The sequence below is a fragment of the Zonotrichia albicollis genome, unplaced genomic scaffold (assembly GCF_047830755.1).
Source record: "Zonotrichia albicollis isolate bZonAlb1 unplaced genomic scaffold, bZonAlb1.hap1 Scaffold_254, whole genome shotgun sequence".
Taxonomy (NCBI): domain Eukaryota; kingdom Metazoa; phylum Chordata; class Aves; order Passeriformes; family Passerellidae; genus Zonotrichia; species Zonotrichia albicollis.
Window position 1 is genome coordinate 2,134,069 of NW_027428428.1, and position 13,720 is coordinate 2,147,788.

At 49.8% G+C, this 13,720-nt stretch overlaps 1 long non-coding RNA gene across 2 annotated transcripts in view; it reads left to right on the plus strand.

Moving 5' to 3' along the window:
• LOC141727738 (uncharacterized) overlaps positions 1 to 13,720 on the plus strand; it is a 667,665-nt gene that overhangs the window by 240,468 nt on the left and 413,477 nt on the right. The window lies entirely within an intron of this gene.

The window sequence follows — 13,720 nt, forward strand, 5'->3', positions numbered from 1 at the left end:
CTAATGGTAGCAGGTTCTCTACCATCCACTTCAAGAATTCTAAGACGCCCCTTTTTGATTAATGCAGCCAATTGTTCAATTTTTGAACATATTGTTTTCTTATGCTGTAATGGTGGAGACAACCATTCCAACACCCGTATCTCCCCCGTTTTCTCCTGTTGTTGAGAGAGAGCACCAAGCAGGTGGCAAGGGCTATTCCAGATAGTAAGGTCAATAGGGTGGTCGAGTTGTCGATGAGACACGTACCCCTGTTGTACACAGTTACTGATTTGCTGCAAGGCAAGACGATGCTCCTTTGTCAGGTATACAGGAGTAGTAGGGTCAACACCCTTTAACAAAGGCCGTAGGGCTTCTAACAAATGATTTGGTATTCCCACAATGGGTTTCAGCCACTGTAAGTCTCCCAGCAACTTCTGTGCATCATGTAGAGTCTTAGTGTCCAATTGTAATTCCAATTTTTGAGGTATCACTATTTGATCCATCAAAGTCCATCCCAAATATTTCCAGGGCTTTGTAGTTTGAATTTTCTCTGAAGCAATAACAAGTGAATATGCAGCAAGAGTATTTTTAATAATGTCAATCTGCAAAGAGGAAAATGGTTGTTACTGTGCAAACAAAATATCGTCCATGTAATGATATATTATAGTTGCTGGCCATCTGCGACATAGTGGCTGCAATGCTGCATCAACATAAAGCTGACATAAAGTGGGAGAATTCCGCATACCTTGCGGAAGACATGTCCATTCAAATCTTTTATCTGGTTCTCCATGATTTATTGCTGGTAAAGTAAAAGCAAATCTCTTCATATCATTAGGATGCAGGCCAATGGTGAAGAAACAATCCTCTAGGTCAATAATTAAGAGTGGCCAGTGTTCTGGAATCATAGCTGGATTTGGAAGACCAGGCTGTAAGGCCCCCATAGGTTCCATTTGATCATTTACAGCCCGCAAATCATGTATTAAACGATATTTCCCTGATTTCTTTTTGATCACAAAAATAGGTGTATTCCAAGGGCTCGTGGAAAGTTGTAAATGTCCCTTTGAATATTGTTCCTCTACCAATTCATGAGCATGCATAAGGCTTTCCCCTTTTAGTGGCCATTGCTTAACCATCACCGGTGTATCCGTCTTCCAGGTGAGTGGAATGGGAAAAGTCCAAGCAATGGCAATTACCCCAAAGGGTGCTGATTAGTTAACACCACTCCCAATTGTGTTAAAATGTCCCTTCCAATTAAACAGGAGACTGTAGGAGGCAGTTGCACAATTGAAAACACAGCAGATATTTGTTGATCCTCAATGCACACAGACAAAGAAGGTGACCTGCTTGCCAATGTAAATCCTCCTACTCCTGTGAGCATGTTTGCTGATGGGAATAGAGGCCAATGTTGTGGCCATGCTTCTGGAGAAATAATGCTGGTATCTGCTCCTGTATCCAATAATCCATAAAGGGTTATGATTTGATGTCCCTAAGTAATTTTAACCTTTTGTTTTGGTCTATTTTGTAAATCCACAGTTAAAAGTGTAACACCAGTAGAGCCAAAACCTTTTTCATCCCGTGCTTGTCCAGTAAATGGTTGTATTCCCGATGTCATTTGTGATAGTGGTACCAACTGTGCAATACGTTGTCCTTTTATTATTTTAATTGGAGGGTAAAGGGTGTAAGCCATGATTTGTATTTCCCCTGTAAAGTCTGCATCAATAACTCCAGGCAAAACAAATAATCCCAACATAGTTGTAGAAGAGCGTCCTAATAATAATGCTCCACATGTTTGTCCATTTAATATAAGAGGACCCTTTATTCCAGTTGGTATTTTCTCAGGCCGATTCGTCATTAGTGTGACGTCTACTGCTGCTGATAAGTCCAAACCGAGGCTCCCTGTTGTTGCGGGTTGCAGACAGGAGGTGGCAGCAATGTTGCGGCAGCTGGTGTCTCCGGTGTCACGGCGGCAACTTGTGTCTGGGCGCGGCCCCCGTGAAGCGCACTCTGCTGATGTTTTCCCGATCGGTGCCTACAAGCCGTAGTGTTGTGGGAGCTGGATTGGCAGTGTTGACACCATATGCCAGTCGCTCGGCAAGTTCGGCGTGTGTGTCCCTCATTGCCGCACCGGTAACACTTGATAAATGGCTTTGAACCTCCTTGTGTGAATGCCAGTGAGCCACTTCGGAGAGGAGCAAGAGCAGCTAACACCTGATTCTGAGCAGCTAACACCTGATTCTGATTAGACTCTGCCTGCTTTTGTAACCCCAATCCTAATTCCTTTAGAGCTTCTACTATGAATGCCTGCGAAGCCGTTGGCATTAACGCCATTCACTCTAATGCTTCCTCAATGGTCCAATTTGCTCCCAAAGTAGCTAACACTCTTTGGGTTGCTGGATTACTATTTTGCAAGGCACACTGCTTCAATAGCGCCCCCTTAAGGTAATCTGCCACACCGGCCCGATCTATAGCAATAGCTACCCTATCGATAAAATTTCCAAATGATTCTTCTCTATCTTGCTTAATACCCATATAAGTTGGTAACCCTCCTGGCTCTTTAACCATATCTATTGCCGTACGCACTAATCGCATAGCCTCTCTAAGTTTATCTGGTCCCGATATCATCTGTGCCTCTGTACGCAAATATGCCCCTAAGCCCATGAGCTCATCCACTGTTACCCCATGTAATGGGTCTCCCTGGGCTCGTTGTACAGCAACTGATTCATTTACTAACGCTTGCCAATGTGCATTAAACAATAACTGCTGATGTTGAGTGAATATTAAACGCACTATTCCTCTTAAATCATTTGGGCATAAAATCTGAGTATTAAAAAGATAATCTAACATTTGCCTAACGTGTTCACTTTTTACTCCAAACTGACTAACCGTGGAACGTAGCTGGGTTAACAACTTCCAATCTAAGGGAGAATATGCTGCTACATTATGCGTAAGGTTCCCTTGTGCATCATACTGTGGTGTGTATGTAACCGGACATGCAAGGCTAGAAGCTATTTCCACTGCCTCGCCATCCCCCATTTGCATTACTTCTTTTGCCACAGCAGCCCAAGCTTCCCTCCTTTGATTAGCAATTTCCCCCCATAGATCACGGTGTGCCCCTGGGATGGGAGCTGGCTCTTTGGGGGTGCTATGCTGCCGGCTTTTCGGTGCAGACACCGAGTTTTCGCACGGGGAAGGCGGTGAAGCAGAGGCTGGCTCGTGCAGGGGAAGCGGCCCCCCGCCGGAGCTGACAGTGAAACCGGAGCTGGCTCGAGCGGAGCCGGCTCACGCGGGGCAAGCGGCCCCCCCGCTGGAGCTGTAACCGGAGCCGGCCTGCTCGGGGGTAGCGACGGAGGCAAAGCTGGAGGCGGAGGCAAAGCTGGCTTGCTCCCACCCCCACCATCCGACCCGCCTGAAGCCGGTGGCCGAGGCAAAGCTGGTTTGCTCTTACCTCCCCCATCCGACTCGCCTTCCCCCTCAGAAAAGGGAGGCGCAGACGGTTCCACAATATCTATAGGCATGTCCTCAACACCACTATGCTGGGGATTTTTAGGCATAAGTATTTTAGTTACAGAAGGTGCTAAAGGGTCATCCTCATGACCATATCCTATATTCCTCTTATGAGCTTTCTGCTGCCTTTCTCTCAGAGACCTGCTGAAGCAACGTATTATACACCACCCGCCATAATTTCCCAAATTTTTTAGCTGATTTATCCCCATCTAACATTGAGTCCATTAACATTTCCCCAAATTTTTTCCACTCTGACAGCTCATGAACTGTGTGAGGGTTACTAAACATACCTATAGAATGGCCATAAGCTAATAACCCCGGTAATTCCTTTTTTAAATCTATCTCTTTTAGTCCTCGCCTTTCTAAATATGAGGAGAATAAATCGTATGCCGCTCGCCTATCCATACCTATTAATCAGTGCGCACTTTTTGCAGCTCCCAGGCTCCGGCAGCACGTAGATGGCTTGAGTCACGGATGTGATCCTCAAGGGTGCTTTTTATAAATAATCCAGCACCGTCCCAGCTGCAGGGACCCCCACCCAACTTCCCGACCGTGGTGAGTTCCCTTTTTCTTTGTAATCTGAGAAAAAAGGACAGGGGTTCAACGTTGCCGCATCGTTGCCCGCAGCGGTGCTCACAGCGTTGTTGCCTGCATTCTCCACCATTTGTCGAAGGAAGGAGACCAGGACTTCAGTTGATCATCACAGGCCCCCTTTTATTGCTCAGTACAGCGGGTTAAATACAGTTCGTAATTAATTCATGCATATTGCAAAAGTTGAGCTCAGGATTGGTTAGTTACATATCAGCAGTTACACCTACTTTTACGTTCCTATGGTCCTGCTTTTGATACTTTCTACATATTCTTAGGAGATATTCAGGAATAATCTCTACTCCCTTTCCCCATGTTGCAGCAAGGCCACTGATTGCTAACTGCTGACATCTCCTTTCAGCTTGCTGACTGCTGATTTCTCAGCTTAACCAGCGACAATATGTCAGCATGGCCTTTCTCAGCTAACCAACTATTTATTAATAAATCCTTCCACACTCCAACCATCGACGCCCTGAGCGGTCGGACCAAACAAAGTGATTATAAGCTTGCCGAAAGGGAAAAAGGCAGCCTACCCTAAAACCCTACCCACTGGAGTCAGCAAAGTCCCAACCGGCCATGCGGAGGCCTTTCAGACAAACCGCGCTGCCAGGTCGCACTCAGACCCAATCCTTTGTATGTTAGAAGCTACCTTTATATCCCTGAATGAATCCAACCCTAACCTAACTGAATCCTGCTGGCTTTGCTACGATGTCAAACCTCCCTTTTATGAAGGAATCACTTTAAACACTCCCTTCAGTTTTTCCACAGCCGATGCCCCTCACCAGCGCCGATGGGAAACCCCTCGCAAAGGAATCACCCTGAGTCAAGTCACAGGCCAGGGCAGATGCTTTGGCAATGCAACCCTAGCTAGGCGGAGAGGCAACGTCTGCACCAAAGTTGTCAAGCCTAACAGGAAAAACAATAAGTGGGTAGTCCCATCCGCACCTGGGATGTGGGTTTGCCAGCGATCTGGAGTGAGTCCCTGTGTGTCCCTTGCCAAATTTGATGACTCTAACGACTTTTGTGTCCAAGTTCTGATTGTTCCTAGGGTCCTGTACCACTCAGATGAAGAGGTGTACCACCTTTTTGAGGAACCCAGCCGACTCCACAAAAGAGAAATCATAACAGGTGTAAATATTGCGATGTTGCTCGGTTTAGGAGCAGCAGGAACAGCAACGGGTGTCTCAGCCCTAGCGACACAGCACCAAGGACTGTCCCAGCTGCAAATGACCATCGATGAGGACCTGCAAAGGATCGAGAAATCTATCTCCTTCCTGGAGAAGTCAGTCTCCTCTCTCTCGGAAGTGATCTTGCAGAACAGGTGAGGTCTAGACCTCCTGTTCATGCAGCAAGGAGGCCTGTGTGCCGCCTTGAGAGAAGAGTGCTGCTTCTATGCAGACCACACAGGAGTCGTGAGAGACTCCATGGCAGAACTCAGAAACAGACTGGCTCAGAGGCAGAAGGACAGGGAAGCTCAACAGGGCTGGTTCGAATCCTGGTTCAATCAATCACCATGGCTAACCACTCTGATTTCTACCCTAATAGGTCCACTGGCATTGCTGCTTCTAGCGGTTACCTTCGGACTTTGCCTGCTGAACAAGCTGGTCTCATTCGTTCAGACCCGCCTGGAACGGGCCAACATCCTGTTCATCGGCCGGCGAATCCAGCCAGGGAACACTGCCAGCCACAAGTCCTAACCTTGACTGGCAAAAACTTATTCAGATTTACCAAACCCTCTTTTCGCTATCGAACTGCAACCTTATACCTCATTTCAGTATATGACTACCTCATTCATTTGTGAAAATGGGGGGGAGATGTAGCAGGTAGGGCCTGGCGTTCGGAAGATCTCGTGATGTTACGGGAAGACAGGGCCCCTGCCCCCTTAGATAAGAAAATTAACATAGGAATGTAGCCCCCTGAACCAGATGCCAGTAACTTTCCACTTGCCCAGTAACTTTCCATTGCCTACTAACCATAGATGGTAAGGACAGACCCTCACCTGACGTAGAAGCCCCCTAGACTATAAAACCCCACGAGAAGAGAGAATAAAGGCCTTTGATCCTCCACCATATTGGTGTCCGCGTGTTTCTTAGGCCCGAGCGACCCTGGGGAAGGGGGTCGCCGTGCTGTCTCCCGAAACCAGGCCGCCTGCCTTGTATCAGGAGGCAACACAGGATCCTCGAGTGCAGCAAATGGGAGAGTTCCTGGCTGGGAGAGGCCCCACTCAGAGGGAGCTGCTGGCCCAGGAGAGCTCCAAGAGCTCCTTTTGGAGCGCTGTTTGCAGGGCCCCAAGAGAGGGGCTTCAGTCCCAGCAATGGTTCATCCTGGCTGCACTTGGCACCAACAGCTTTCTGTGGCAGTGTAAGAACAGGGATGTTGTGAGGGAACAAAAACAGTTCCCAGGGCTGCTCCTACAGAAACCAGGAGCTGGTTGGGCAGCAGCAGTGGCTGGAGCAGACAGTGTTTGTGATGAGCTGCAGAGGAGCTGAGCCCAGGGGCTGTTGGCCAAGGCCGAGGCCCAAGGAGCATTTCTCAGCTGGCAGGGCAGCCTGAGAAGGGGAGGGGGGAATGCAGCAGCACAGGGCCCATGGAACCAAGGGACCATTGTGACACTATGGGGCCCTGTGAGACCAAGGGACCATTGCAACACTGTGGGGCCTCATGGAATCATGGAGAGCACTGTGACATTGCTGGGCCTCATGGAACCAAGGGGACTGTACTGACACTGTGTGGCTCCCTGGAATGTAGGGATCATTGTGACACTGCGAGGTCCCATCAAACCAGGGGACCATTGTGATGCCACAGGGCATCATAGAACCGTGGAGACCATTGTGACACTTTGAGGTATCATGGAACCAAGGGGCCATTGTGACACTGTAAGATCCTAAGGTCTCACAATGGTGTCAAGGGTCCACTGTGACATTTCAAGGCCTCATGGAACCATGGGGAGACCATTAGGACACTACACAGCCTCATGGAAACCAGGGGCCATTGTGACACTGTGAGGCACCATGACACCAAGGAGATCATTGTGACATGAGGGGAGTCATGGAATCATGGAGTCCATTGTGACACTTTGAGGCCACATGGAATAGGCAAAACATTGTGAGACTGTAAGGCCCCATGGGACCAGTGAGACCATTGTGACCCTGGGGGGCCCCACAGAACCAAGAGCACCATTGAGATACTGCGAGGCCTGGTGAAACCAAGAGGCCTTTGTGACACTGCAGGATTGCATGGAACCCAAGGGCCATTGTGACATTGCAGGGATTCCTGTCATTAGTGGTCCATTGTGACACTGGGGACCCAAAGGAGACCATTGTGATACTGCAGGGCTGCATGGAACCAAAGCTCCAGGGTGACGCATGGGGGCCTCCTTTCATCAATGGTCCTTTGAGACATTGTGGAGCCAAAGGAGCCCATTGTGACACCACAAATCCCCACGGTTCAAAGGTCCATTGTGACATTGCAGGGCTCATGGAACAGAGGAGTCCTATGTCATTTTGGGGCCTGGGGAACCACGGAGGCCACTGTGACACTGCAAGGCCTCATGGAATCATTGGGACCATTGTGACACTGAAGGGCCATTGCAACACTGTAGAACCCAATCAAAACAAGGATCCATTGTGACACCGCTGGACCCCATGGAATCAAGGCACCATTATGACACTGCAGGGTCATAAACACTATTGTGACACTATGGGGCACCATAAAACCAAAAGAACATGGAACACATCTGGCTGGCTTGGTCACCCAGGGACCACCTCACTGGTCCAGCTGACCTTGACATGTTGAGGGTCACTTCTCATCTGCTGCTGAAACACTGGGGTGTGGAGCGTTTTATTAATAGTTGGTTAGCTGAGAAACGCCATACTGACATAATGCCGCTGGTTAAGCTGAGAGAAGGAAGTCAGCAGTCAGCAAGCTGAAAGGAGATGTCAGCAATTAGCAATCAGTGACCTTGCTGCAACATGAGGATAGGGAGTAGAGATTATTCCTGAATATCTCCTAAGAATAGGTAGAAAGTATCAAAAGTAGAACCATAGGAATGCAGAAGTAGGTGTAGTTGCTGATATGTAACTAACCAATCCTGAGCTCAACTTTTGCAATATGTATGAAGCTCATTATGAATTGTATTTAACCCGCCGTACTGATCAATAAAATTGGGCCTGTGATGATCAATTGATGTCCTGGTCTCTTTCCGTCGACACCGGGGCTCCGTGCTTTCCTTCCAATGGAAAAGAACTCTCCTTCTTCTCCAGACACCCATGGCCAGAATTGGGATTTCTCCTCCAAATTTCCTTAGATCTGTCCTGTGAAAAATGCATGTATTATATGATTGGTGTTTCGCAAATATTAAAATGAATGTTGTATGTGTTGTGTTAGAAAGAAATGCCTGAATAATTCCCCTAAGTACTCTGTTAAATATAGTTTTAGGTTATAAAATTTGTTAAAATAAGAACTATGTTAGTGGGGGTTTTTTTAAAGAAAGGGATGAGGCATTCGCACCAGATAGCAGCCACAGGACACCTAAATCTCTAGTGGAAAAAAATTTATTGCTTTCTTATCAGAAGAAACTAACTTCTTCCTGCCGTGAAGGCGCTGTTAGGATTAGAAGGAAGAAGTTGACAATGACCAGACAAAATCCAGTGTTTGAATGGAATTGATGCATCATGTATGAAGTGTATGAATATGCAACGGGCTATTGTTCTTAAGAGTTAATCCTTTGTTAGCAGGGGTCCTTTTTCGGGCTCGTGATACCCAGAGAAAGGTACCTGGACGTCCGTAACACTTTGCTTTTATTGTCTCATATTGTCCTAATTCAATTTGTTCAAATTGTTATTACTCTAATTGTGTTACTCTTTCTTTTAACCATTTTATTACTATTAAACTTTTAAAAATTTTAAAAACAAGCGATTGGCATTTTTCACATGTCCCCAAAACACTGGGGAAGGTTCCATGCTCTCCTTCCTATGGAAAAGACCTATGCTGCTTCTCTGAGTGTCCATGGCTGAGATTGGGCTTCCACCTCCAAAATTCCTTATATCGAAGGATAGGTCTCAGACAAGATCTGGCATAACTGAAAAGTCTGGCTGACCTTGGCCTAGTGAGGGTCTCCAGACTCTGGGCCTCTATGGAAAAGAACTGTCCTTCTTGTCCAGGTGCCCATGGCCAGAATTGGGGTTCCACCTTCAATATTCCCAATTGTGAAAGACTGGAGGAGATTGCTGGCTGAAAAAATTTCATGTAGGGGGGAGGAAGGGGCAGGTCCAGCTTTGCCCTGCCCTGGAACCCCAGCTCTGCACTGCCCTGGAACCCCAATCCCCCCAGAGCCTCCATCCCAGCCCAGCAGTGTCTGCCAGTCCCTGGCACAGCACAGGCAATGCCCCACAGCCACCTCTGCAGCCCCCAGCCCAGCTCCTGAGGGACCAAATGAGCCCAAGTCCCACCTGGGGGAAGGGCCCAGGAAGATCAAAGGGTATTTCAGTCTGACCACAAAGCAAGCACAAATCTTGGCCTTACCAACGCTTGGAATTTCCATCTGAACACAGGTGGAATTCAGGAGTTGGTAGCTGTCTGTGTGCCTCTCAAAATATTTTTCTTCTTTCTCCCTTTTTGTGTCTTCTTCTAATTCCCTCCTCTTGCAAATTTTGATTAACCTAAAATTGAACAGGCTTAGAGTTTGTGAAATTGAATGGACCAAGGTAATGCTTTGAGAAGTGATTTTGATTGATTGAATGTTGACAAGTGTTTTTGATTGATTTGCCAAGTTTCTCTTTTTTTCTAAAGTTGCCAGTAAAGGCTGTTTTGTTGTTTAACCTCTTGAAGATCTCTTGTCGGTATTTCACCAGTACATCCAACTCAGAGTACACAAACAATTGTAATTCCTTTTAAATGTCACCTTGAGAGAGTCATCTGGGGGATGGGAGTCAGGGCTTGTCTGTCCTGCTTAGCCCAGCCCAGGCAGGGCTTTCCCAGCCACATTCCACACTCCATTGCCCAGCTGGAGCCGCTGGTGCCTCTGAGTTGTGCTGCCCCAGCCCCAGGGACGCTCTCCTTGTCTGCCCATTCCCCCACGGTCTCTGGGCAGGGATGGCCTCAGTGGGGGCTGCTGACATCCTCAGCAACTTGAAGGCTGCTGCTGAATTTCACTGCTCCAGAGGCTTGTTCAGCTTCCAACTCTTCAGTGCAGGAATTCAGTGTCCCAGGGCTCATAAACATTCAGAACACCTTTACCAGGCAAGCCTCTGGGAGTCACTTGATTTAAGTTTCCAAATCTTTCGTGGAAGATACAACAGATTTCTGTAGTGTATTCAAACTAGAAATATTCTATTTAAAAAACTATTGCAAGGGGCCACTGTGACACTGTGGAACCAAGGAGACCCTTGGGAGACCCTAGGGACAATGAAATCAAGGGGCCATTGCTCCATTGCAAGGACTCTGGGAACTCAGGGAACAATTGTGACACTCTGGTGCTCCATGGAACCAAGGGCCCCTGGTGACACTGCAGGATCTTGTGCCACCAGGGCTCCATTGTGACACTGCAGCACCAAGGAATTCCTTGTGGCACTCTGAGGCCTCATGGAGCCAAGAGGCCACTGTGACCCTGCAGGGCCTTGTGGAACCATGCAGAGCATTGTGACAGAGCAGGACATGGTGTCATGATGGGGCCATTGTGACACTGCACGGCCCCATGGAACCAAGGGGCCAGTGCTATTCCTCAGGGACTTCTGGAAGGAAGGAAACATGTTTGACACCGTGGTGGCCCTTGGGACCAAGAGGCCATTGTGACACTGTGGAACCAAGGAGAGCATTGCTGTACTCAGACACCTCATGCAACCAAGTATCCACTGTGACACTGCAGGGCCTTGACAGACCCAGGGCCATTGTGACACTGAAGGGTCCAAGGAGCCAAGGCACTTTGTGACACCAAGGGGTCCCATGGAACCAAAGAGACATCGTGACACTGGGAGGCCTCATGGAATCATGGAGATCACTGGGACATTCTGGGGCCTTATGGAACTGTGGTGAAAGCAAGTTGCCTGGGAGTGTTGATCTGCTGGAGTGTAGGAGGGCACTGCAGAGGACCCTGGACAGGCTGGATCCAGGACCCAAATGCAACAAGGTGAGGTTTAACATGTCCAAATGCCAGGTCCTGCACTTCGGCCACATCAACCCCTGCAGCACTACAGGTTGGCAACAGAGTGGCTGGAGAGCAGCCAGTCAGAAAGGGACCTGCAGGGACTGATGGACAGCAGGCTGGACATGAAGCAGCAGTGTGCCCAGGTGGGCAAGAAGGCCAATGGCTCCTGGCCTGGATCAGGAATGGTGGGGCCAGCAGGAGCAGGGCAGAGATTCTTCCCCTATGCTGGGCACTGGTTGGGCAGCACCTCGAGTGCTGTGTCCAGTTCTGGGCCCTCAAATTTAGGAAGGACTTGGAGGGGATGGAGTGGGTCCAGAGAAGGGCAACATGGTTGAGGAGGGGTCTGGAATACAAGTCCTGTGATGAGTGTCTGAGGGAGCTGGGGTTGTTTATCCTAGAGGAGACTCAGGGGAGACAAGGCAGTGTCAGGGCACAGGTTGGACTTGATGATCTCCAAGGTCTTTTCCAACCTTGCTGATTCTGGGATTCTCTGAAACCACCCTTGGAGCAGTTGCAGGAGGAGCCCTGGGCCTCCTCTTGAGAAGCTCCAGCAGCCCAGGTCCCTCAGCTTCTCCTGCCAGCCCCAAAGCCCATCCTGTCAGTCCTGCAGAGCCTCTGCAGCTCCTCCTGTTCCCAGAACAGGGAACCGCAGAGCCAGACACAGCAGCCCAGATGTGCCCCCCTGGCCTGGGGTGCCTCTGGCAAGGGAGCAGCACCAGGCACTGCAGGAGCCTGCAGACAATTCCTGCAGCATTGTAGGATGATCCTGATGCCCAAGGGACGTTCCCATGGTGCCAAGTCAGGAACTGCAATGGGGAGTGGGGCCAGAGAGGAAAGGGCAAACAGGGATGGGCTGTTTGCAGGTGAGAGAACAGGGCTGGGATAGAGGGAGAAATCTGGAACAAGAAAGAGAAGAGAAAGCAAAGGTGAAGCAAGGGAAATGCTCAGGGCAGTTTGGGGGTGGCTGCCAGGCAGTCCTGGCTCTGAGCAACAGCGTCTGCAGTGGCACAGGAAACTCCCAGCTGATGGGAACAAACTCTCTGGCTGAGTGCAGAGGCCAGGACAAAGCTGAGTGGTTTCCCTGGTGTCCCCCAGCCCTTGCTGGCCCCAGGGGCTGATGGCATTTGTGCTCCCTCAGGTTCATGTCCCCACAGCAACAGCATGGGGGTGATCGTGCCTGCTGTGTGCAATGCAAACAGGGGCTGCTGAGCCAGTGCTGCCGTGTCTGTGCCTGCAAGGATGGGGCACCTGTGTGAGCTGGGAGAGAGGCCAGGGCTGCAGAGGGGGGATGTTGTTGGCAGCTCCATGAGGACGCTCTGGGACGCTGCCCTGGGCTGTGCAGCGCACTGGGGATGGATCAGCCCCTGCTCTGCTGCTCCTTCCCGTCTGCCCCAGGGGCCTTGCAGAGCCCCAGCCATGCTGTTTGCCCCCAGCCTGCCCACGGCCAGCCTGGGGCTGCTCACGGGGCTTTTCTGTGCTGAGCATTGGCCTGGGTGTGTTCTTGAGAGAGCCTGGGCAACGAGTCTGGAGCCCCCAGGCCTGGCCTGAGGCGTCAGCGCTGTCCCAGCAGTGCCCATGGCCTGTCCCTGCTGCAGCCCCGGCACTGCCACCCCCAGGGCTGTGCCCGGCCCCGAGAGCACTCAGGCCCTGCAGCAACACCAGGGCCACCAGGGCAGCGGGGCAGGGCCACGGCAGCAGCACTGGCAACACCAAGTGCTGCTGCTGCTGGGCACAGCTGCTGTGCCAGCACTGATCTGCCCCCAGCTCTGCACACAGACATTGCTGCTGCAGCTCCAGAGAAGGAAACATAAGGGGATCGCCCATGAAAACTCTACTGGGAGATCCTTTATCTCCTTTAAAGTTACCAAGAAACCAGCTCCTCATTGACACAGTCTGAGGCCACAGTGAATTTTGGAGAAGCAAAATAAGAAGTTGTAGTAAAAATGGCCTTGGTTTAGGGAGAATATTAAAAAATGAAAACAGAACAAAAAAAAAAACCAATCCAACAAGAAGTATCAAACATTACTTTTATTTCAAGACATAGGCAGATATTGGCAACCAGTTTAATGTTTCCTAAATGGTCCACTCATCAGTGTCCACACTGCAGCCTTCAGCTCCTGGTTCCTCAGGCTGTAGATGAGGGGGTTCAGGGCTGGAGGCACCACCGAGTACAGAACTGACAGGGCCAGATCCAGGGATGGGGAGGACATGGAGGGGGCTTCAGGTAGGCAAACGCTGCAGTGCTGAGAAACAGGGTGACCACAGTCAGGTGAGGGAGGCAGGTGGAAAAGGCTTTGTGCCGTCCTTGCTCAGAGGGGATCGTCAGCACAGCCCTGAAGATCTGCACATAAGAGAAAACAATGAACACAAAACAGCCAAATGCTGAACAGGCACTAACTGCACTGAGTCCCAGCTTTCAGAGGGCACTGGTGTGTGAGCAGGAGAGCTTGATGATTGGGGGCACATCGCAGAAGAACTGGCCCAGGGCATTGCCATGACACAGGG